The 23,160-nt window shown below is 40.6% G+C and overlaps 1 protein-coding gene across 3 annotated transcripts in view; it reads left to right on the forward strand.

Moving 5' to 3' along the window:
- Igf1r (insulin like growth factor 1 receptor) overlaps nt 1-23,160 on the forward strand; it is a 290,438-nt gene that overhangs the window by 151,782 nt on the left and 115,496 nt on the right. The gene's annotated exons all lie outside the window — the stretch shown is intronic.

The following is a 23,160-nucleotide window of genomic DNA, read 5'->3' on the forward strand; positions in this document are numbered from 1 at the left end:
TCATCTGTCTGTAGCTGCCCTCTTAGGAAGGATGAGGTCATCTTGGAATTTTGAAACTTGGTACACTTACGACCTCTTTATACTGGTAAAATTGGAAAACCATGCTATGGTCTGCATGTTTGTGTCTCCCCCAGATTTATATATTGTAAAAGGTGAAGTATTTAGGAGGTGGGGCCTTTAGGGGGTGATTAGGTCACTTAGGGAGGGTGGATCCCCTCATGAATGGGATTAGTGCTTTTATAGTTTTCAGAGAGTTACCTCAACCCTTCTACCATGTGAGGTCACAGTGAGAATGTTCCTTCCATGAATAAGGAAATGGGGACCCTACAAGACACTGAATCTGCAGGCATCTAGATCTTGGACTTCTCAGGTTCCAGAACTGTTAGCAATGAATTTTTGTTATTTAAAAGTTATTCAGGGCAGGGTGGGGGAGGAAAGAGGAGTGTCAGAAAAGAATAATACAAGGGATGAATTTGGTCAAAGTACCTTATATGCTTGTGTGGAAATATCAAAATGAAATCACTTTGTACAAAATATTTACAGTTCAAACATAAAGCCATTCAGTTGGTGGATAAAATAATTTTTAAAAGACTTACTCACTTAGAATCAGTAATAGACCTAATACATGTTATCATATTTTTGTTGGGAAAAATCTCTTCATCCCCTCTTCCCCCTGTGTATGACTAACATGGCATTATTTTATGGCTTTCAGAATCTCTTTCATGTTTGGCTTAATAGAAGGAAATTGGTTGTTCAAAATGTGTTTCTGCATTCTACTCCCAACATCACTCAGCTTCTGGAAGACATCACTGTATGCTCATGAGACCATGAGAGTTAAAGAGAAAAATAATAGCTTAGTAGAGTTATGAAAATAAATTTTGATCTCATAGACCCTCCTGAAAAGGCCACAGAATTCCCAGGGGTCCAGAGACCACACTTTTGAGAACCACTCATCTAGGGATACAGTTCCTTGAATTTTATATGGTTTAGTGTGTATCTGAGGTTCACCATCACTCATTGTAGTGAGTTCTGTATCCCAAGTTTATTCCAGGTTGATACTTCAGATTTTGACCTTGTTTAACTAGGAAATTGCTTAAGTAACTCTCATGTATGTGTCATTCTAGCTTTTCTGTCTGGTCCTCTAGATATCTATAGGTAATTTCATATTACACAGATATGTACTAAATAGCAGAATATACCAAGAATATGGGGAAAACTCTAAATTTAAATAATTGAATTACCTGACTGATAGAAGAGGCATCTTTTTAAAGCTTCACAATGTAAATAACCATTTTTAAAGGTAATAATTCCAAAAGGATATTTCACATTGATTTAGTTAAAGAGAATATAGTAAAGGCAATCCAACTTTTTTGTCAGTGCTCAGGATGAAAGTAACTTCATTCTGTGGTGAGATAATGGTACTCCCAGGTGGACAAGGAAGTGTTTTTCATTTGAGATAATTGAAAACCCATTTAAAGATAAAGATATATTCACTAACCCTCAGTGTCATAATAAATTACTTTCATACAAAGAGACTTAAATATGTACAACCATAAAACTAGTTTTCAACTTCTTATGCTTCTAAGTATTTTACAGCCATGAACTAAATAAATTTACACATTAAGTGCATATAAAACAGATTTTTAAAACACAAATACTTAATAGCCTGAGTGATATTTTGCTGAAACTAAATCACAGCTTCAGAGGTGATAAACTGACCTCAAAGGTACCAGAATACCTTTGAATGATGGAACATTGGTCTTTGACATTTAAGTGGATTTTTTACTCTCAGTATTTTAGGGCCCCAGTTCACAAGCACCATGGCATTGCTTTGGTCTCTACTTGGATATAAACATGTTTATACAATAAATGTACCTTTTTCTTTCTTCTTCTGGTATACAACAGCTAGAGTGAAACACTTTGCTCCCAGTGTGTGTTTTTATGCAAATACATATGCTAAAGTCAGCTGTCCAGCACTCAGAAGGTTAAGTAGATGAATTAGAAGATAAAATAGATCATACTCAAGTCAGGCAAAATAAAAATTATGAATGAGAACTTGCAAGCCCCAAGAGCACAGAGAAAGACTTGTAGTGAAAAGCACCATTTGCTGTGGTGAACATCCTGTGCATTCCTGGTTTTGAGTTCCTTTGTTGAGCTTCTGGTGTAGATACCTGGGCCTACAAAGCCAACATTTGAAGTGGTAAAGGGTGGGAAGGAACAGAGAAACACACATACATGCATGTACACGTTTTTATTCATGATGGCTTCTGCATTCCAACTCCCGGCCAGCTCAATTCCCTTTCCCCTCCACAGGTGATTATACCACAGAGGGTTTATGAAGTGTTGAGCCACTTTACAAATGATAAATAATAATTGACTTGGCAAGTCTAGGCAGAGCAAATCAGTGAGACTATAGGAAAGAGATACTAGGTCTTCAGAAAGGTGGAAAATTTCCTTTGTCTCTGCAGGGTTTGTTGTAATGCATGTGAGCCACCCTCAAATTCACCCAGCGAATGCTGGTCAGAGTAAGGGGCCCGAGGCATTCCCCTGCTGCAGGTTTGCAAGTCCTCTTGTGAGGTTCACAGCCCCGGGCCTGTCTCACAAGCCTCATGAATGTATACACTTGTGTTTGGTGGTGTTTCTGGAGGGAGCAAAGGAGTTCAGGACTGGAGTAATAGGCATTTTTAGACTTGAGGTGACTTTGTGTGTTCGATAATGTCACATTTCCTATATCATAATAAAATTCAAGCATGAGAAAAGTTCTTATAAGAGCTGGTGAAACTGGAAGCTGGCATAACTTCATGGCAGTGAGCCATGGGGTTTCTAGCTGGTTAGGTTAATAAAGCCTATCATCATTCCCTTCCTCCTTCCTTCCTTCCTTCCCTCCTTCCTTCCTTCCTTCCTTCCTTCCTTCCTTCCTTCCTTCCTTCCTTCCTTCCTTCCTTCCTTCCTTCCTTCCTTCCCTCCCTCCCTCCCTCCCTCCTTCCTTCCTCCTTCCTTCCTTCCTTCCTTCCTCCCTTCCCTCCTTCCTTCCCTCACTCCTCCTTCCTTCCTTCCCTCACTCCTCTTCCTTCCTTTCTTCCTTCCTTCCTTCCTCCCTTCCTCCCTCCCTCCCTCCCTCCCTCCCTTCCTTCCCTCCTTCCCTCCCTCCTTCCTTCCCTCACTCCTCCTTCCTTCCTTCCTCCCTCCCTCCCTTCCTCCCTCCCTTCCTCCCTCCCTCCCTCCCTCCCTGCCTTCCTTCCTTCCTTCCCTCCCTCCTTCCTTCCCTCACTCCTCCTTCCTTCCTTTCATCCTTCCTTCCTTTCATCCTTCCTCCCTTCCTCCCTTCTCCCTCCCTCCCTCCCTCCCTTCCTTCCTTCCTTCCCTCACTCCTTCCTTCCCTCACTCCTCCTTCCTTCCTTCCTTCCTCCCTCCCTCCCTCCCTTCCTTCCTTCCTTCCCTCCCTCCTTCCTTCCCTCACTCCTCCTTCCTTCCTTTCTTCCTCCCTTCCTCCCTTCTTCCCTCCCTCCCTCCCTCCCTCCCTCCCTCCCTCCCTCCTTCCTTCCTTCCTTCCTTCCTTCCTTCCTTCCTTCCTTCCCTCCCTCCCTCCCTCCCTCCCTCCTTCCTTCCTTCCTTCCCTCCCTCCCTCCTTCCTTCCTTCCTTCCCTCCCTCCTTCCTTCCCTCACTCCTCCTTCCTTCCTTCCTCCCTCCCTTCCTTCCTTCCTTCCTTCCTCCCTTCCTCCCTCCCTCCCTTCCTTCCTTCCTTCCTTCCCTCCCTCCTTCCTTCCCTCACTCCTCCTTCCTTCCTTTCTTCCTTCCTTCCTCCCTCCCTCCCTCCCTCCCTCCTTCCTTCCTTCCCTCCCTCCCTCCCTCCCTCCCTCCCTCCCTCCCTCCCTTCCCTCCCTTCCTTCCCTCCCTTCCTTCCCTCCCTCCCTTCCTTCCTTTTCCTATGAGGAAGCTTTTTCTTTTGAGTTGAACTACAAAGTTAGTCACATTTGAATTCTACATTTTGTTACTTCCCTGATAGATCACTATGTGAAAGATGGAAAAAAATTAGAATAAATTTTCATTTTCCAAATCAGAAAGGGGTTGCTCCAACTTTTGGTGGTCACATTACTAAATCTAGAGTTAGGTGAAAAAAAATTTAAGACTAATTATTTGGAGAGAGAGGGGTGGTGTTTGACTAAATTAGAAGTGTTCTCAGAATTTTAGAAGCATGAATGATTTAAATGAGCTTCCAGCCTAGGATTGCATGTGGTTTCCATTTTATACTTTTCCCAGTTGAAAACTGAGGATTTTTATTGAAGTCGGTCAGTTTTAACTTACTCAAGGCTGAACAGCCACCTCTTGCTCTTCTCATTCCCTTCCTCATGCTGTGAAGAGAGCAATACATCATTGTGGCACTGAAGGAAACCTTTATTTTACCAGTTTCCATCTTATAAACTGGACTAAGGAACACAAAGGATGTTTGGGACTTCATGACTGCGTAAGACATGCTTCTTTCTCTCTTTTCTAAGGTGACATGGCTGGGAGAGAGCCTACAATCTCTAAAAAGGAGGAAGCTGAAATGCAAACACTGTTGAATAATGAAGTGATGTCACTCTGCACCAATTGGAAGTGTTGTGCCATGTGCCTGGCAGCTACTTCAAATGCTCACAAAACAAGAGCAATGGCTTAAGCCACCTTCCCTCTTCTCCTTTGCCCTCCCACCACCAAGCCACAGTAGCTTGCAGAGACCACATGCCAAATAGTCATTTTACCAGGCTTAGTTGTACATAGAGGATGCATCTTAACAAGTTAGTAGGTTTTTGCAAAGCATTAAGACTAATTCAAAGCTTATTTTCTGATTCTGCCCTAGTAGTGTGGCCAAAACCATTTCTTATTGACTGAGAAATGGGCATTGCATCTGGTTTGATTCCAGTTGAGGTGGCAAGTCTAGCAGTGTTGGTCCATCTATGGCACCTTTCCAGGTGTTAGGCTGTGATTTTAAGTTAATATTACATTCACTGGGCTTAACAACCATAACTTACTGGTTTCATTATCACAAAGGTTTCTGCATAGCTGCTGCCCATTCTGTTTGTGATTCAATAGTTAAAACTCTGCCAGAAAATATTTCTCACTCTGGACCACCCTGGTTTAAATAACAAAACAAAAACAGACAACAAACTTGGTTAGCTACATACTCTGAGAGAGAAGCAGAGGGAGAGGACGAATTAGAGAACTAGATATCTTACAATTAAGCAACATTATTTTTGGACTCGTGCTTATCATTCAGTCGTTTGTGAGTGATGTGGTCCAAACAAAGCTGAAATGAGAAATCGGTTGTCTCATTAAAAAGACGTTTGTTGCATGGCCAGCACTGGGAACCAGCGAAGGTAACCCGAGAGTGTTGAGTGATTCTAGGGCTGACTGCAGCCCATTTTAAAGTATTGATAATTAGGCCTGCCAGTTCTCCCCAAGTGGAAGAGAGCAAATGTCTTTGTGCACACCCACCTGGTTTCTCTTCCTCCTTCCTGGTGAATATCAAGTGACTCACATAACCAGGCAGGATTTGGAAGGATATTTACTCCTTTATCCTTCAGTCTTCTGGAAGTGTGCTCATGTTTATCCTAACTGTTAGTCCTGATGCCTCTACCTTAATGTAGCATCCCACTTGTCTCCTCACTTTCAGCTGTTCCTTCCCTCCATTCAGTGCTGTAAATCACTGCCAGGCTGTTGTCTCTACACTGCTGCTGGGGGTTAAGACGCTCACCTGTTCCTAATAATTCACAATGGCTCCCTATTGTCTATGATCTGAATTCCTAACTGTTAGACTCAACTTTTCCCCACTGGATACCTAAACTTACTTCTTTCTGCTCCATAGAGGTATAGATGATTGGACTTATGTTCTGTAGGTTCTGCTAAAATGTTCAACCCTTGCTTTCTACTTTCATGCCTTCTTGTATTTGCTTGGAATTCCTTCTCATGCTTTTTTTCTTCACCATTCTTCCCAGTTAAGATCTGTTTCTTTCTAAGCACTTGGTTGCAAATGTAGTCTACAGTTTCTCTCCTAAGATTTGATCATATACTGTTGTTATTTAATTTCATAAGTTGACATAACTGAGAGGACACCATATTGGTACAATATACTGCTCAACTCTGTGTGGGATTTGTGTGGATCCTGTAGTATACCCAGCTCTGTGACCTTTATGGCCCTAAGCCTTACTTTCCATACCTTTCAAATGGGATGATGATCTCCCTCTCTCAGGGATGTGGTAGGAATGAAGTGTGTTCTTTGTGTATAGTGTGCTTGGGACAGTTCCCACCACAACAAGTACCAATAAAACAGCTGATCATAGGACTGCTCAAGCAGTAGAGTACCTGCTTTGCAAGCATAAAGCCCTGAGTTCAAACCCCAGTCCCACTCCCCACACCACTTCCCCAAATCAGCTGATCATGGTGGGAGCACTCACCACTTTGAAATTTTGGAGATCCCACAGTCCTTACCCCAAGTCTGGACACCTGCATATTGCAGGAGCTTAGTAAATATTTATTGAGCCTGATACCTCTGTGCATACACTGAAATAACCTAAATATTTTAAAAACCAAACACATGTAGCACTTTCCTCAGGGATTTAACTTCCTAAATGTACCAGGCTGAATGATAGAATATGTAAGCTGTTTTTTTCTTGTGATTCTACACACTGTCCATGTTACAACTTAAATTAAAAATTTTTGGAAAGCAATGTAAAAATGATTTACTGCTCTGTAATTGGTTTCCTGAAAGCAAAATCATATTTATGTGAGCTGTAATGAAAGATGCACCTACTGTAATTTATTGTGGAAGAACATTTTCAAAGTGTATAGAATGACTAAAGCTTAAGTGTATTAAATATTCTAGAGGAAGACATATTTAGGCCATAAATCTAGACTTCCCTTGGAATTTGTTTTTCTTCTTCTCTGCCAGGTGTATGAAGATTTTAAGTTCTTAGGCCTCAGTGGAAGGAAGATTTAAGGTTCCAGGAGTACATTTGTATCTCTTTTAAATTTCTATTGTTTATCATTGACATCTATAAATGTTTTAGGAAAGTGTTTACTATGACATTATCCACTCTAGCGCTGCACAGTTGTCTGGAAACCAGTGTGATAAAGACAAAAGGAAGTGCTGTATTTTGTGGCTGACAAGTATATCTTAAAACTGATAGGGCACCTGAACAGGCAATAAAATATTATGGGTTGCTCTCTGTGACGTGTGAAAGTCTATGGGGTTTATAATTTGCCATGGCCATACGCTGCATAGGATTAGATTCTCTTGATATCCCACTAAACTCTCCCTAGAAGAAACAAAATCATGGAGATAGTTTATCTTAAAATGTAATTGCTTATGTTACTGAGATTTGAATTTGAGTACCCAGAATAAACTATATTTCTGTTTAGAGGCTCATTGGCTGAAAATTTCAGTCTAAACCTCTCCTTCCCCCAACCTGCAATCAGAGAATGAATAATAAATATGGCAGTGAAGTCTCATGTCATTTTCCTAGCCAGGTTTTGGAATTTCAGCACAAATGGCTCTTAGAAAACATGCAGAATGCAATGACTGAGCATTTGTGTTTTTTTTTTTTTTTTCATTTTTCTTTTATTATTCCTATGTGCATACAAGGCTTGGTTCATTTCTCCCCCCTGCCCCCACCCCCTCCCTTACCACCCACTCCGCCCCTTCCCTCTCCCCACCCCCAATACCCAGCAGAAACTATTTTGCCCTTATTTCTAATTTTGTTGTAGAGAGAGTATAAGCAATAATAGGAAGGAACAAGGGTTTTTGCTGGTTGAGATAAGGATAGCTATACAGGGCATTGACTCACATTGATTTCCTGTGCGTGGGTGTTACCTTCTAGGTTAATTCTTTTTGATCTAACCTTTTCTCTAGTTCATGGTCCCCTTTTCCTATTGGCCTTGACTGAGCATTTGTAACCACCTTTAGAGTCTGGAGGAATTGTGCTTTTGCCATGTAACCTTGTTCACATAGCATTTGCACGTATTGCAGTAGGACTTACTTAGTCCATATCCTTTTGTTTCATTTGGGTACTGTTAACATTCTTCATGAACCAAAGAAGAAGTAGGTATGAGAAAAGAGCCCAGACTACATTCTAATGCTTATAAGCAGAGTTCCAGGCAACCCTTAGACTTGGTAAACCAAGGCACTTGGAGTTATATTGTGAATTAGCTTAAAAGGCCAATTGCAAACTAAGTAGTAATTCCCACTTAGCTAATTTAATGTGGTCATTGAACTCCTAGGAACAATCAGGAGGAAACAATTCTTGTTGTGTATTCTGCAATGGAAAGTGAAAGTTGAGGAGAAATGTTTTCTCACTCCCCCCCCACCTGCTGAAAGCTAACTGGACAGTCACATATGGAGTATTTCCTGTTGATAGTAAACTTTCACAATCTGGACTAGAGGGTGGGGAACTATCCCAGGAACAATGGTCAGCCCCAGGCCCACTGTGATTCTTATACAGTGCTTACTCCCCTATGCTTTTGCGTGAACAAGACTGTTCAGTTTTTTTTTAAGTTTTATTTTATTCATATGTGCATACAATGTTTGGGTCATTTCTCAACTGTTCAGTTTTGACTGTTTCTTTAAAAAGGGGACCATAACATCTTAAGGTCTCCTCAGCACTTTTGGTACTTGAACTAAACTTTGCACAGTCACACTCAGCCTCAGGAGTGGCTGTCAGGGACTCTTCTTTGGTTCCAGTTAGTTTGGTCACTGTCAGAAAACCCACAAAGAGCCAAGGAAAGTCCTTTGCCTACTTTGGTAAGACATGATATTCCTGATCTGGCCACCACAGCTGTCTGTTAGATGAGGTAGCCCTTGGCTGCATGGGGAAGCAAGACAAAGACTCATTCGAGCCTCTGGCTTCTTGTATGTCTATTTGGATTCAAACAGAGAGATAGGTTGGCCTTTGGAAACCATGGGGAGAAAAGAGGGAGTTGAAACGTTTTGAAAGGGGCACACACTTTCTGAAGTCCCTCTTATCACATTCCCCTGGATGTTCGCTGCAGGAGCTCTGGCATGTGGTCTCTGTACCCCAACTTCTTTGCAAAGAAATTAATGATCTGTGAAGAAGCACTTACAAGCATGAATGGGACCTTCTGTTTAAAGGAATCCCGAAGCAAATATTTTTCTAATGCATAGTTATCCTAACGTATTTTCTTGTGTTTGTGTTTCTATTTTGGAGGATGTTTTCTTAAGCCTAGGGAATGCCTGATGTGTACGATTTAGTGTATTTGTTCATGGTACTATCCCAGTGCCTTGCAAAGTTAGAATCCTTTATGTGAACTTGATGCTATTTGAACTACTGCTTGAGAGTAAGTCTTTGAAGCCTTCAGAAGCACTTAGTTACAATTGTTGCCTAATTATACATTATTTTGATTCATTAAAACAAATGCCCAAGGGCTTCTTAGGATACTTTGTTCCTTGTTATTCTAAGTAGAAGAACTTCATTAATTTAAAACTAACTTCTAGTCCATACTTTCATTCAAATAAAGTCATTTTACCTTGTGACTTAAAGAAGTGTTTATTTGTTTGATGTGTGGTGCTGAGTATTAAACCCAGGGCTTTGCACACACCAGGCAAGAGCTACATCCTCAGTCCAGTAGTTTTTTATTTTTAACCACCTTACTTACTGAGTGCTAGAAGCCTTTTGCTAGATTCCTTATTTGTCATTGCGACGGTTTCTGATGCTCTTCACACCTTTAGTGTATCCGTGTCTGAGACAACATGTGCCAACATGTACTGATCCAACAGAATTGGTCTATGATTTTTCCTACAGCAATTGCTGCTGTTATGACCTTAAAAATCACTTGATTACCCCTACCCCTTTATCGGGGTGTTAAATAAATATGTCATTAGTGTACTTAGGTTTGCAGATGACAAACAAGGAATCTACTTTTAAGAATGCATTTGCAAGCCAAAATTGAGTGTAACTGCTTCAGATCTACAGGGGGCTGATGTCTACTTTGCTTCATTTTGTGGAATAATTTTTAACATTTCTATTTAACATTCATGATGCTCTAAATAGAAGCAGAAGAACACTGTAGCTGTTAGATCCCGGGAGAGGCAGGCCACGAGGGCTCCCACTGTTTGAGGACAGTCTGTGACTCTGAATGTTTTAAAGGCAGCAATTATGACCTTGAAAAATGGGTAGCTCTAATATTGGCATTTGTTGACTCAAAAAAAAAATTAATGCACAAATGCCAGTGACCAAGTCTTCTCAGATGGACCAGAATTGACCACTGCTGTATTTTGGTGAAATCTGATACCGTTGCTTTTCTCTGCATGCTTTTATTTTTTATTAGAAAATTATTTAATTATGAAAATAACCTGACTGTGAAAAACAAAGTACTATTAAATTTAATGGGCGTTCCATTTAGTTGTGACTCATTAATTTCTTATCAAATATCCACCATGAATATGTTGACTATGGTTTTCTAATACAGAGACAGCAGGGGTGGAGCTACCTGTCCTTTGATGTCTTGTCCATTTGTCCCCACTGTGACCTGGCCTGGAAAATCCTTTTCTCTTCCTTCACCAGACCTTTCTAACTCAGTTTAAGCTTCACTTTCTTAGAAAATTTTCCCAGTCTACTAGGCCTGCATGGCATTCAGTAGTCTATTCTGTGTGGGATGGGAGCCCTCCCAGAGCTCATCTGCATCAGAGCTACAGCCATAGGTTCTGTTGGGGGCTTCCTTTTCTCCTGAGCCTTTTCTTCTTCTCTTTCTCATTCTTTTCCTTCTCCTCCTTTTCTTCCTTCTCCCCCTTCTCCCCCTTCTCTCCTTTCTCCCCTTTCTCCCCCTTCTCCCCCTTCTTCCCCTTCTCCTCCTTCTCCTTCTTCCTTCTTCTTCCTTCTTCCTCTTCTTTCTTCTTCTTTTGTTTTTGTTTTCTCTCTCTCTCTTTTTTTTTTGCCCAACCTCTTTGTTTTTATCAGATTCATGCCTTGGGAGAGCCACACTCAATGTGTTAAAACAAACACAAAGCACATTGGTTTTTCAAAGTCAACCTTCATTTGGACTCTGTAGTTATACACTGGCTCAAGCTCAAAACCTTGAAATCTATCATCACTGACTAAATTCTGCCAGTTCTTTTCTACGTAAATGCTCTCTTTTCCATTTGTTCCACCTTCATTCTACCCTGGAATTGCTGTGGGTTTCTAAATAAATTTCTTCCCAACCCAATCCATTTCACCTGCCTCCCCACCTGCCAGCAGAATGCTTCTTGTGTTGACTCTGTTCTTGCATGAATGTAGCTCACTGTTACCCATTCTAGAAACCTACAGCCCTTTGTCCACCCTCCAGGATAAGTTCCTCCCTTGCTGTGGCATCTGTCACCCACATTCCAATCTCGATGACTTGCTCTCTTCGTGTGTCTTGCTCCCTTTTTTTGGATTGCAGGAATTTCTCTTCCTCTCAACTCTCAGAACTGACATTGCTCTTGCCTTGTGGCCCTTTATGTCTATTTAATTTTTACCATTATGCATAGGCTCTGTGTGCTTAAGGAGATTGGAAGTTCCTAGAGGATAGGGATTGTGTCTTAGAATATTCAGGGTAGCTGGCTGCTGGTGGCTCATGCCTGATATCCTGGCTACTTAGGAGACTGAAATCAAGACCAGCCCAGACAAATAGTTCATGAGACCCCCCCCATCTCCAAAATAAACAGAGTAAAATGGATTAAAGTTGTGGTTCAAGTGGTATAGTGCCTGCTTTGCAAGCAGAAAGCCCTGAGTTCAAACTACAGTCCCACTAAAACATACTCAGGGAAGACGTGTCTACTACACATATGTCTAGACATTCATGCAACCCCAGATATGCTCAAGCATGTGGGAATGATGGTGTCTTACTCCACAACTGGTTCCAAGGGCATTCTAGGAGCTCATTATATAGTTAAATGAATGACTGAAGGATGGAGAAGCCAGGAAGGAAATTTTGTAAAACTGAGATGTAAAAAATGTTAGATTTTTTTAAAGCTACAGTCTGGACATTTTATTATTACTTAAAGAGCTTGAAAGGTTAAGGATAATCCTTCAATAGATGTTTGTTGACACGGCTCAGAGAATATGAATTAACTAGGTAGATCATCGTTGCCTTTCTTGAGTGCACAGTTATCTCTAGAAAAGCAAATTCAAGTTAGGTGGGATGCCTAATGAAGCTTTAGTTAGGCTCCTTTCTGTTCCTCTTTTAAGACACGGTTAATTACCTTAGGCTAAATTGGAATATAAGAATTGTTTTCCTAAATTATTTGGTTGCTCTATCTACCAAAGAACTTGATGTTATCTAAGCCATGGTATACAGAATTTTGGGCAAATTCATCTAATTCCCATTACTCACAGTTTTGTGAAGCCAATTTCTGATTACAAATACTATAGTTGTCAGTTTAATTGCTGCAGCTCCTAAAGTTTGTATCTATGATAGTAATTGCTTTCAATCATGGTCTTGTTTGGGAAGTTGAGCGTTGATTTATAGCCCTGTAAGTTTATTTATTTGGAGCATGGTGCCCTGAATGTAACATAGGATCCCATGCATGCTAGGTGAGTGTCTTACCACTGAGCCACACCCTCAATCTCTTCTGTAGGTTTAGACCAGGTCTAATGCTAGCTATTACTGACTGAGAGCAAATGGCCAATACTACTTTCCGGGACCTTCTGCCCACATTTGGAACTGCACACCTCTTTGGGTTGAGGTGTGCAGTGCACTGTCTTCTGAAACTGATAATGGAATAACATGATGTAGTGGAACATACTTGAAAGACCAACCAATTAACCTAGGTTCTTGTGTTAACTCGTTTGATAGCCCACTGCCTCATTTTCCTCATCTGCTAAACAAAGGATGGGAACAGTTAAGCCCCGCGCTCCCCATCTGGAGCATTAAGATCATTCTCATCTGAATAGAGAATGTGTCTGTTTGTGTGATACTCTGTTCTAGACCTTGCCTGTGCTGTCTCTCAGAGAATTATCAAGTGGTATAAGTGATAGTTCTTTAGTATTCTGTTGGCTTGACTGGTTTAGTAATTGATAGGGTCACTCTGATTTTGGTACAGCCTCATAATAGATTTGTAGGTCAGCAACTTCCTAATGTTTGTTCCTAATAAACTGATGGTATACATTATACATGTGCTATGGATTCCTCTTACTTGCCTCTATGTATTCAACTCAAAATATAGCTAAAAATACTAAATTTTTTGTACTGTATGTGTGTACTCTGTTCTCACCATTATTCCCTAAACAACATGGAATGGAAACTATTTACATTTGCATTGTCTTAGGTATTATGGCATCTACGGCTTATTTAAAATATAGAGGAGGATGAACTTATGTTGTATGCAAATTCTGCACCATTTTATTATAATGGACTTGAGCACCTACAGGTTTTAGAATCTGGGGGAGGGGGTTCTTTGAACCTATTCCCCATGGATATTGAGAAATAACTGTTTGTATAAGCTATTTTGTGAAAGTGAGTGATTCTCTCTTGGTGGTAATACCTTTATAATTCCACGTGGATAACTTGACAATGGTTCTGTTTTTGAATGGCCAATTGATAGGCATAGTCTAAAATTTTCCAGAAAATTATTAAAGGAGTTTTTTTTAAAGGCGATAGGAGTAGGAAGAAGCATATTAGTTCCAAAAAAAAATCTTTAGGGTGGTTACAAGCTGTTAGGAAATGTCATGTAATAGAAACACAGATACCCAAGCTTATATCACATAAGTCATTAATCATGTGTGTTCTTGACAGGGAGATTATTTTCCAGATTTAAAAAAAGAAAATCTTAAGCTTTTTTTTTTGTTTGTTTGCTTTTTTATTAAAAAGTAATCTGGAGCCAGTAACTTAACCTGTTTTTCATAAACGTGCTAGCTAGAGACAGCCAAAAAAATATTCATGCTTACATAGTTGGGGTCCTTAAATGAACTTATGTGTTGGATCATGATAACTCTAGTAATTGCTTGAACTATCCTTGTTGAGTAATAGTATGGACCCTGAGTTACAAGGGTTTGATTTATATGGTCAGCCCTGCTCTGCAGGGTTTATGAGGATGTCACTAAAATCATCTAATTAAAACCTGTCTTTACTTTTCTCTCCTACCCACAAGAAATGAATCCATTGCATCTCCATAGCATATGACAGTTTGTGTTGTAGCTGTGTGTTTACAGCTTGACATTCTTGTAGACTGTGTCTTTTTTGGTAATAGGTTATAAAACTTATAGGTTGGATTCTTCTCTCTGAATCGCCAGCATCACCACAGTGCCTGGCATACAGTAAGGCCTTGGAAACACTTATGGTAGAAGCATCCAGAGGAATCCCTGCTACTGGCCATGACAGTTGTCACCTATGTTTAGGGAAGAAATGGTTTTAAGAAAATGGAAGCCATTAAACATTCCGGATTGAGCACTGTAACCTGTGCTTTCTATTTTGTGAGTTTTCTCATGAAAGGATCAGATTCTGGTTAAAACAAAACAGCTCTAGCCTTCACACTTACTTCAACTTCATTTTGCCTTACTCAACACTTACTCCACAAGAATTGATGTATGGGTTCAATAAGGCCCCAGTTCTTTTGAGACAAAAAGAGCTGGGAAGGCATTGAACTCTGGGGGTAACCAGAAATATCTGAAAACCAAGCAGTTTCTATTAGGTGGGGATCTGTAAGCATCCTTCCCTTTGCAGATCCATATAACATTTCTGAAAGACAGAATATTGCTAGGGGAGCCAGGCCAAGCAGTCCTGGGTGGTTCATTTAGCTGAAGAGTACCCTTTGCCCTTGTGCTTGGAAGGGTTTTAAGCGGGAGACAACATTTAGAACATCCTTATTAAATAGTAGACAGAAACCTAGCAATAAAAAAGCAAACCCCTGCCTTCACAGTGAATACTATTACTTGTGCCTAAACTGTTGTCACAGCAATCAGCTGTTTTGGTTGAGGATTTGGTTGGGGAGAAGGACAGAGGGAATGGTTAACACCTAGATTGTTGTCTGTCTTTGTAAAAGGGAGAGGGTTGAGCTGTCTTCCAGGCTTATATTGATCCCAAAGTTATGAGGTCCTTTGTTGAAAGTAACTCAGGCTTTTTAAGTGGCCAGGACAAGAGGACATACAATACACACAAGGAGTTTGAAGGCCTTGCTAAGAGGCAAGAAGTAGAGATACAACTCGTAGTACAATTACCGCTTTCAAGTGTAGGTAGCTATTTGGAAGGAATACTGGTAGGAGCCTACCAGTAACCCTTACCAACAAAGTGGAAGGACTCACCTTTTTTCTATTCCTACTCTTTCAAAGAAAATTTTGGGGGATGGAGTCAGGGTTGATTAAAATTGTGATCTTAAGGAGAGATTTCCTCCATGAAGAATTGTTTCTGCCCACAAAGCGAAGGGGGTCCATTGATGTTTTTATACTAGTCATCTGCCCCAAGGACAGACACAGGCAAGCAGAGTGAATGCCCTGCAGTTTAGGAAATTTAAACTTAGGACACAGTAGGTCAAGAGTAGGGGAAACTGCAGTTGTTGAAAATAAGTCTGTAAAGGAGTTACAGTCAGAGGCAACTTTGATGCATTTGAGGTCTGGGATGAGAAGTGGTTCCCAGAACACCTCTGGAACTAACTCCTATAAAATGAATCCTTCAGTAACTTACCCAGAGTTTGGTAGAACTGCATTTTCTACAGAGCCACCTTCTAAATAAGGAGTGTTTGTTTTACACGCTTGCCAGATTTCTGAAATATTATTTAGGGGGATGCCTGTGAATGGGGTCAGAGATGATGTGGATTGGGAGGATGGCATATTTGGGATTTTTAAGTTTTTCAGCAATTCCTCTGTCCTCATTCGTGCTTGTCCTTTATTCACTTTGATTTCAACTGTATATCAGGGGCACAGAAAGTTGTGAAGTCCATCAAGTGCAGAAAATCTGCAAGAGCTGAATCCCAAACCAGTAACTTTGTAGTGAGCATGACTCCACTCTCCAGGGATAAAAGGAACTGAGTAGTCAGTTAGCCTCCTCCTTTCTTTCCCTCCTCCTTAGCTTTTTATTTTGACATAATTTTAGATTTACAAAAAAGTTGAAAAACAGCACAGAGAGTTCCTGAAATGTCACCCAGCTTTCCCTAATGTTAGCATCTTACATAACCATAATCCAATTATCACAACCAAGAAATTAACATTGGCACAGTACTCTTCACTGCAGACTTTATTCGAATTTCACCAGCTTTTCCACTCATGTCTTTGAGTTCCAGAATCCTTCATTGCACTTACCATATCTGTGTAGTGTCCTCCAGTCTGTGATGGTTCCTCTGATGTTGCTTGTTGTGGTGACCTTCACACTTCTGAGGAGTACTGATCAGTTATTTGTAGAAGGCTCTTCGTGGGGGTCTCTCTGAGGTTTCTCTTCATAGTCAGTTTGTGCACTGTGGGGAAGATTCCCAAAGAAAGGATAGCGTCCTCCTCAGTGTGTCACATCAGGGTGATGTCAGCATGTCTGGAACAGGTGATATTAACCTTGATTACTTGGGTGACATGGTACTTGCCAGGCTTCTCCTCTATACATTTACTTCTGTCCCTATGGCTGCTGATGACTTGAGAGGTAAGACTTGGAGACTTTGCAGATGTCCTACTTCTTACCACATGGCATCCGTTGATGCAGCTTACCTGCAACAATTAGTACTATTGTGCTCCAATGTCAATTTTCTAATTCCCTCTGCATATTTTCTTTTATATTTCTCTAGAAGGAAAAGAGCTTCCCCCTTTCAACACTGTCTTTCAATGCACTTTTTTCCAGGTAACTTTCTAGGTGACCAAAGGTGATTTATAAAAAGTGGAGAGGTCTTTTAAATGTTGAAAGAATGGCAGTTTACTGGATCCGAAGAATGCCTTCCTCACCTGGCATAGAGACTACAGAATACAGAATGTCTTGACCTCAGTTCTAATGTGGATCTGTTGGACTGCCAAGCCTGTTGGAACATTTTCAAAATAGTTTTCATGACCTGAGAGTCTTCTCTCTGATACTGATTATTTCATTGCTTCTTTATGAAGAGACTTTATTTAGTAATATTATTGGGCAGGTTTTGGGTTTACCTTTATTGTAAAGTAGATTTTTCCCCCCTAAATTTGGTCCTTTAGTTTGTTTCCTACCAGTAGCAATTTTGTGTATCATCTAGAGCCTTTACTTTTACTTGAACTATCTGCAGTTGATGATCTCAGTGCTTGTTATCACCTATAGCAGAGGGTTAGAATATCAGTGAAGGAAATGAGATGTATCTCTTTGGAGTTGTATTAGAAGTACAAGCTAAAGATTAGAAAAGGTAAGGAAGTTGACATCAGTGGCTGAAAGGAATTTCTGAGATTATCTGTAGATTTCAATTAGCCATACTTTTTGGACTTAACCACAGATTTTCAAAATGCTGAGTGTCCTGCAAGATAAGAGAGAGAGATTGCCATAAATCCTACCAAGTGATGATAATGCTATATTATTGATACACAGCTTCTAGAGGTGTGGGATAAAGATAGAGTTCTCAGCAGGTATAGTGGCCAAACTAGCTATATTTAGAAAGATGGAAATTTAAATCCCTTCTGCATCCTCCATGTAAAGCAATGGAAACTTAACATATGATCCTGAAAATCCTCTGCCTCTCACTCCAGGTTTTGCAGATGAAGATGCTATCTGGGGTGTTAAGAACTAAAGATATTCTAAGACTTATTGGCATACAACTAGTTAGGGAATGGGAATAGTAGAGATGCCTACATTTGCTTTCTTGAATCCTATCTACACTTGTTTGGAAGGTAGATGGCAGTCTTTCTGCAGCTGGGCAAGGCTCCTGCAGGATTGAAGACCGTGCCCCTGCAGTAAATGGCCTTATGCTTTTGCCCATCAAGACCTTTCCAGCACTCTGAGATCCAAGGGTGGTGTGAGCCAGGCTCATCTGATCAGCGTGTTCCCCTTGCCTCACTCATCTCTATTTATTCATAGATCCCAGTGCCCAGAGCATCCCTGTAGAGCCTCAGAAATGGGACAGAGAACAACTTAAATAAGATTCTAGCCAAAAGGCAGCTGGCTGCAACTCTTGGGGAGGTGCTGGGCTCCTTTGTCACTGCCAGAGGTTCTGTCCTCCTGCCCTCCTCAGCTCTCCTCCTGTGACCACTCAGCAGACCCTGGAAAAATACAAGAATCTTCCATAGTGTCTGTGGGAGAGGTGGGGCTCCTGCCTTTGCTTAGGGAGTTTCAGTTGTCTCTGTCCCCATTCAACCTCAAACCCCTGCCAAGGCCACCAAGGGCAGGAGAACTGGAGGGCTGACTAAAGAGTGAGTAGCCAATTCGCTGGGTTTCACAAACAGTGTTATCAGCCAAGTTATAGCTGTTAGCTATCCACAAGACCCTCATGTCTGCTGCCAGGGAACTTATGCCTAGATCATAATAATAACTGACACTCAGTACTTACTAAATGCCAGGTACTATTCCAAGCCCTTTGCATTTACTGACTTAACTTTTCACATAGATACAATTAGTATTCCCACTTCAGAGATGAAAAAATAAAGACAGAGAAGAGAGGCTAAGTAATTTGACCAAGGAAATTTCAGATCTAGGATTTGAGTTCAATCAATTTGGCTCCAGAATATATGTTCTCAGAGCCTGCTCTCTACTATCTCTTAATAGAAATCTCCCCACCCCTCCAACTACTACCAATACACCAACACACACAGAATCTCAACCCTGTATGTCCCAGACATGAAAATGTTAGTTCAAACACCACTCAGACTTCAGATTTTCTGTTTGCTTTGAGTAGAGGAAGGAGAAAGACAAATAGCCTTTCCTTGTTGCAATATTATATTCCTCTTTCCAGATTTTGTGGCAAAAGCAGTGCCCTTGATTGGGAGATGGTAGTGGCAGCTGAGATGCTGTGCCTCATTCATGACATGTTGGAGAACCTCTAGCTTCATTTGTTTATTAAAGGGGTTTCTCTCCATCAGCCCTGGGGTGCTGAGGGTAGGGAGTGGTTTTCAGCAGGTATCTTCACATACCCTGCCTCTGAGCGGCTATCTCCTTTAGTGTAATGAGTGACGCTCACCCCCAGTGCTCCTTGGAGGGGGTATATCCAACATCCTATGGTGGATGGGTGGCTGCTTAAATGGTCCTCAGGTATTTGCTCCAATGGTCTCTGAGTCTTTGTTTAAATTGTCTCTGGGTCTTTTTTTCATTTGGGAAAGAAAATAATTGGCTCACATTTCATCTGTCATCTAAAGAAAACTATTGATATAATCCGGGCTCTTTACCAAGTTAATTATGTTGCAGGTAATCTTTTATCAAGTTCTTCTGAAATTCAGTTATTCCATCAAACTTTAGCAGTGCTGTTGTCATTAACTTTTGACTACACAAGTCACTCTCCCTCATAGTTTCAATTGGATATATTCCATTCTTTTCTGCCCTTCTTAGATATTATTGCTCCACAGTTAGAGCCTTACCTTTCTTGAACGGAGGCATTCCAGCTCAAAGCACATGATGTGAGAGCCCTTGTGATGAGATAATGAGAAAACAGTGTGCCCTGTTATCAACCCTGGCTGCCTTCAAGTCTTACTTGCTGTTTTGGCAAAATAAGCTTTTATATAATGTCCTGGTCCTTCTGCTTACCATGTAAACCAATGGAAAAATGTGAGTAAGTAGTGACCTTTAGGGGGAAAAAAAAAGGAGAAGGTAGGGGGAAACCATGCTGGAGGCCTTGCTCTATCAGTAGGTTGTTTTTGAAAGTGTGGGTATGTGTTGAAAAAATAGTCTTACTGCCATCATGACAAGTTACCTAGTGAATTTCTACAGGCCACCAAAAAAGCTGTTTCCTGTGGCCAACAGAAGCCAGTAAACTGGAGCCCCGCACTAACAAGTATTGGTGAGACTTTGAGTCCATTGAGATGCACTGAAAAAGTATTTATGGTGACATGAGTGTTTCCAACAGCTGGTTCAGCTTTGGGTCATGTGTGATCTCTGTCCACGTGGCTTTGCTGCTTCCCATCTTACCTGGCCAGAATAAAGGAGGAGTTTGAGTTGATATGTCCTGACTGGTGATTCTGCCTGTGTTTAACAAATATTCTGCATATTGAGTGCCTTCAGAATATAGAAACAAACAACTTGTGGAGGCGGCTGCAAAATGCCCTTGAAAAACAAGCTGCCTTGACATGAATGGGAATTTGTTTTCCTTTCCCCTCTTTCTGATCATCTGCACCCAGGCAAGAGCTGTGGGCTGCTTTTCCTTGGCACATGGGGGCTCTCATCCCCGGTGCTTGCACATTTAGAAAAAAGTTCATCTGCTCCTTGGAAAGTTCTGGAAAAGGGGCTTCTACACTGTTGGCTTCCTGAGCAGCACTGTTGTCATTTCTGTCTCATTGGAAACGGACAACTCCTGGCATCCTTGTTCTAGATAAACTTCCTACAACTCCTTAAGAAGTGATTTTCTGTGTTTTGTTTAGTTTATCCCTGTAGAAAGGAGTAACATGCTGACTAAAATGTTCCCTGATACAATAATGAAGATGGCCTCTTTGCAAAATTCTAGAACAAACCCCTTCCTCTCTGTTTCTAGAGAGAAGCAGAAACAGTTGGTGGATGCACTTTTCTGGCAGGCCAAATACCTACCATTTTTGGTACAACCTGAGCTTCGAAATCCATGCTGTGCACATTATTTTTGTTGCTAATTTGACTCCTTTATTGCCTTCAATAAAGAAGAGACTTCCATATTAAAGCTAATTTTACTCCATGGGGGCTAAGAGAAAAACAGTCCATTGTCCTGTGGAGGTCAAGGCTGAACTCAACAACAGGACCATTGTGTTGTCTGTTCAGTTTGGGGGACAGGGAATGTTGGTAAAAACAAACTTGTGAAACAGGAACATTCAGCTTTGTTTACCTGCTGCCCTCTAAACTTAAGGTACTCATTTTGCCTGAAGAATAATGAAATGCAGAGTTGTAATTAGAAAAGGTTGATGTAATTGATGTGTTAAGGTTCTGTCTGTCTCTGTCTCTTTCTCCCTCCCCTACTCCATCCCCCCCCATATCTCCCCGCCTCCCTCCCTTCCTCCCCCCTTTTAGGAAATCATGCAATTATTTCTGTGAAGCCAAAATCGGAACCATCAGTGTAAGGCTAAATCAGGCCTCAGGAAACAATGTCTTTTGACAAAGACAGACAAAGGTCCTTGTTCTTAGGTCAGCATGTGTGTTTGTGTGTAAAGTTTTAAAGAACAACTTCAACGTAAGTTTTCTTTTTGTTATCAGGTTTATAGTTTAATTCTGAAAGTTGCAAATTAATTCTTGCTACACTACTGAGCTGTATCTTTTGTTTACTTGCTAGTGTGTGTGTGCTCCTGTCAGTTTGGCTGTTGAAAATACGCCTAGTATTCTTGACTGATCTGAGCTACCCTCCCAGATCCTAACCTGCTGTTGATTTTTGTGTGTGTGTGTCTCTTCCCCCCACCCAGAAAGTTGGAACATCAATTTCTCGGCACTAATGATGTTTATGCAGTAGTATCGCCATAGTAGAAGTAGGGTAAATTCACTCTAAAAGGTTGAGAGCAGTGCTGGGGGTCGAAAGTAGGGTCTTTATACATCGTAGGCAAGTGCTATGCTACTGGGCTGCATCCCCAGAACAAGAGCTGTAGGGTAAGCTGGATTGTGTGCTACATACTGAGGGAACCCCTGACATTATAGAAACAAATGGGACAGAGCCTTTTTTTCTCGTTTTTACTTCTCTCTCAGTGGTTTAGATTTTGCTGATTCTGTGTTGCATTGAAAAGGAAACTGTGTGTATATGTATGGAATAGAAAATTTAGTTATTTTGCAATAATGGGGCTTGAGCTCAGGGCCTCACCCTTGCTAGGCAGGCACTCTACCACGTACCCAGTTCTTCTGCTTCTAGTGTTTTTTCCAGATATAGTCTTGTGCTTTTGTCTGGGCTGACCACAAACTCCTGAGTGGATTATAGCCACATACCACCCAACCCCTAGTTTAATTTTTTTTTTTTTACTAAAAGCAATCCTCTTTCAGCACTTCCTTTCCTACGTGAGATAGGACATCTAGCTTTTCTTTAATTTTAACTTGACCTATGAGGGGAGCAACCAAAAGAAAAACTTAAATATTTAAAGTTTCTTTTCCTCCCCTTGATATTCATCTTTTGGGCTTTCTTCACAGTGGGATTGTTGTTTGTTTCACCATATATAACAGTTTATTAGCAGTTGCTAGAGAAGCAACAGTATCCGGTGATGGAATTATGTTCTTGTCAGCAGCACATTTTCTATAGTAGCAATGAGAAGGAATCCATTCTAACCAGCAGCAGCTCGCTGACGTGCACCAATACTGCAGGAATTCCTGTGAACTATGTGGTTGCTGTTCCCTTTTGTTTGTTTGTTTTCAGAGCAGATTGGTTTGTTTGCTTTTTGCTTAAACATTAATCAAAAAATCAATTTATGGTTATGTAAGTGGCATTAGATAATTCTCATTCTGACTATAGTAAATAATATTTATTTGTTCATGTTAGATAAGTCTGGGTGGCAGTGAAATATAAAATAGAATTACATGAGATTTGACATATGGATATGTGTTTTATAAATTAATGCTTTTATGCATGTGGGAGGAGAAGTAATTTAGCTTTCTGACAAAAGGAAATTTCAGAGAAAGAACAGGATACCAAGTCTAAATAAATTTGGAAGATAAAATATAATTTAGATTAAACTTTAAATAAACCATCACAATTTATATGTTGGGATAAGAGCCTTAAGTGAGAATGGTCTGAGTTCTAAACATTTTTATATACTCCAAAGATGCTTATATACCTCTTCTTCTAAATATCCGCTCTCCCCAGAAAAATTGAGGATCGAGATGGAAGGGACATACCATGTCATACAGCTGAACACATTGTTTCCCTAAGCTAGCAGTCATATCTACTTGTAAATAAATTGCTTGAGTTTAGATTTGTGCAAATGAAACTGACATTTCCCTTTGAGCAATTCTGTATGTGTTTACCTACCTATATAAAGAGAGGTTTTATAATTGTTACAATTTGAAATATCTAGAGAAAGTGAGAAACTACTGAAATTATCATAAATGCTCCCTTTTTCATAGATTTAGATGTGTTAATTGCAAGATACCTGTTTTTAAATCAATCAACAGGAACTTTTTATGTCTTCCCTAAGATTCATTTAGCC

Source organism: Castor canadensis, chromosome 19 (assembly GCF_047511655.1).
Source record: "Castor canadensis chromosome 19, mCasCan1.hap1v2, whole genome shotgun sequence".
Classification (NCBI taxonomy): Eukaryota; Metazoa; Chordata; class Mammalia; order Rodentia; family Castoridae; genus Castor; species Castor canadensis.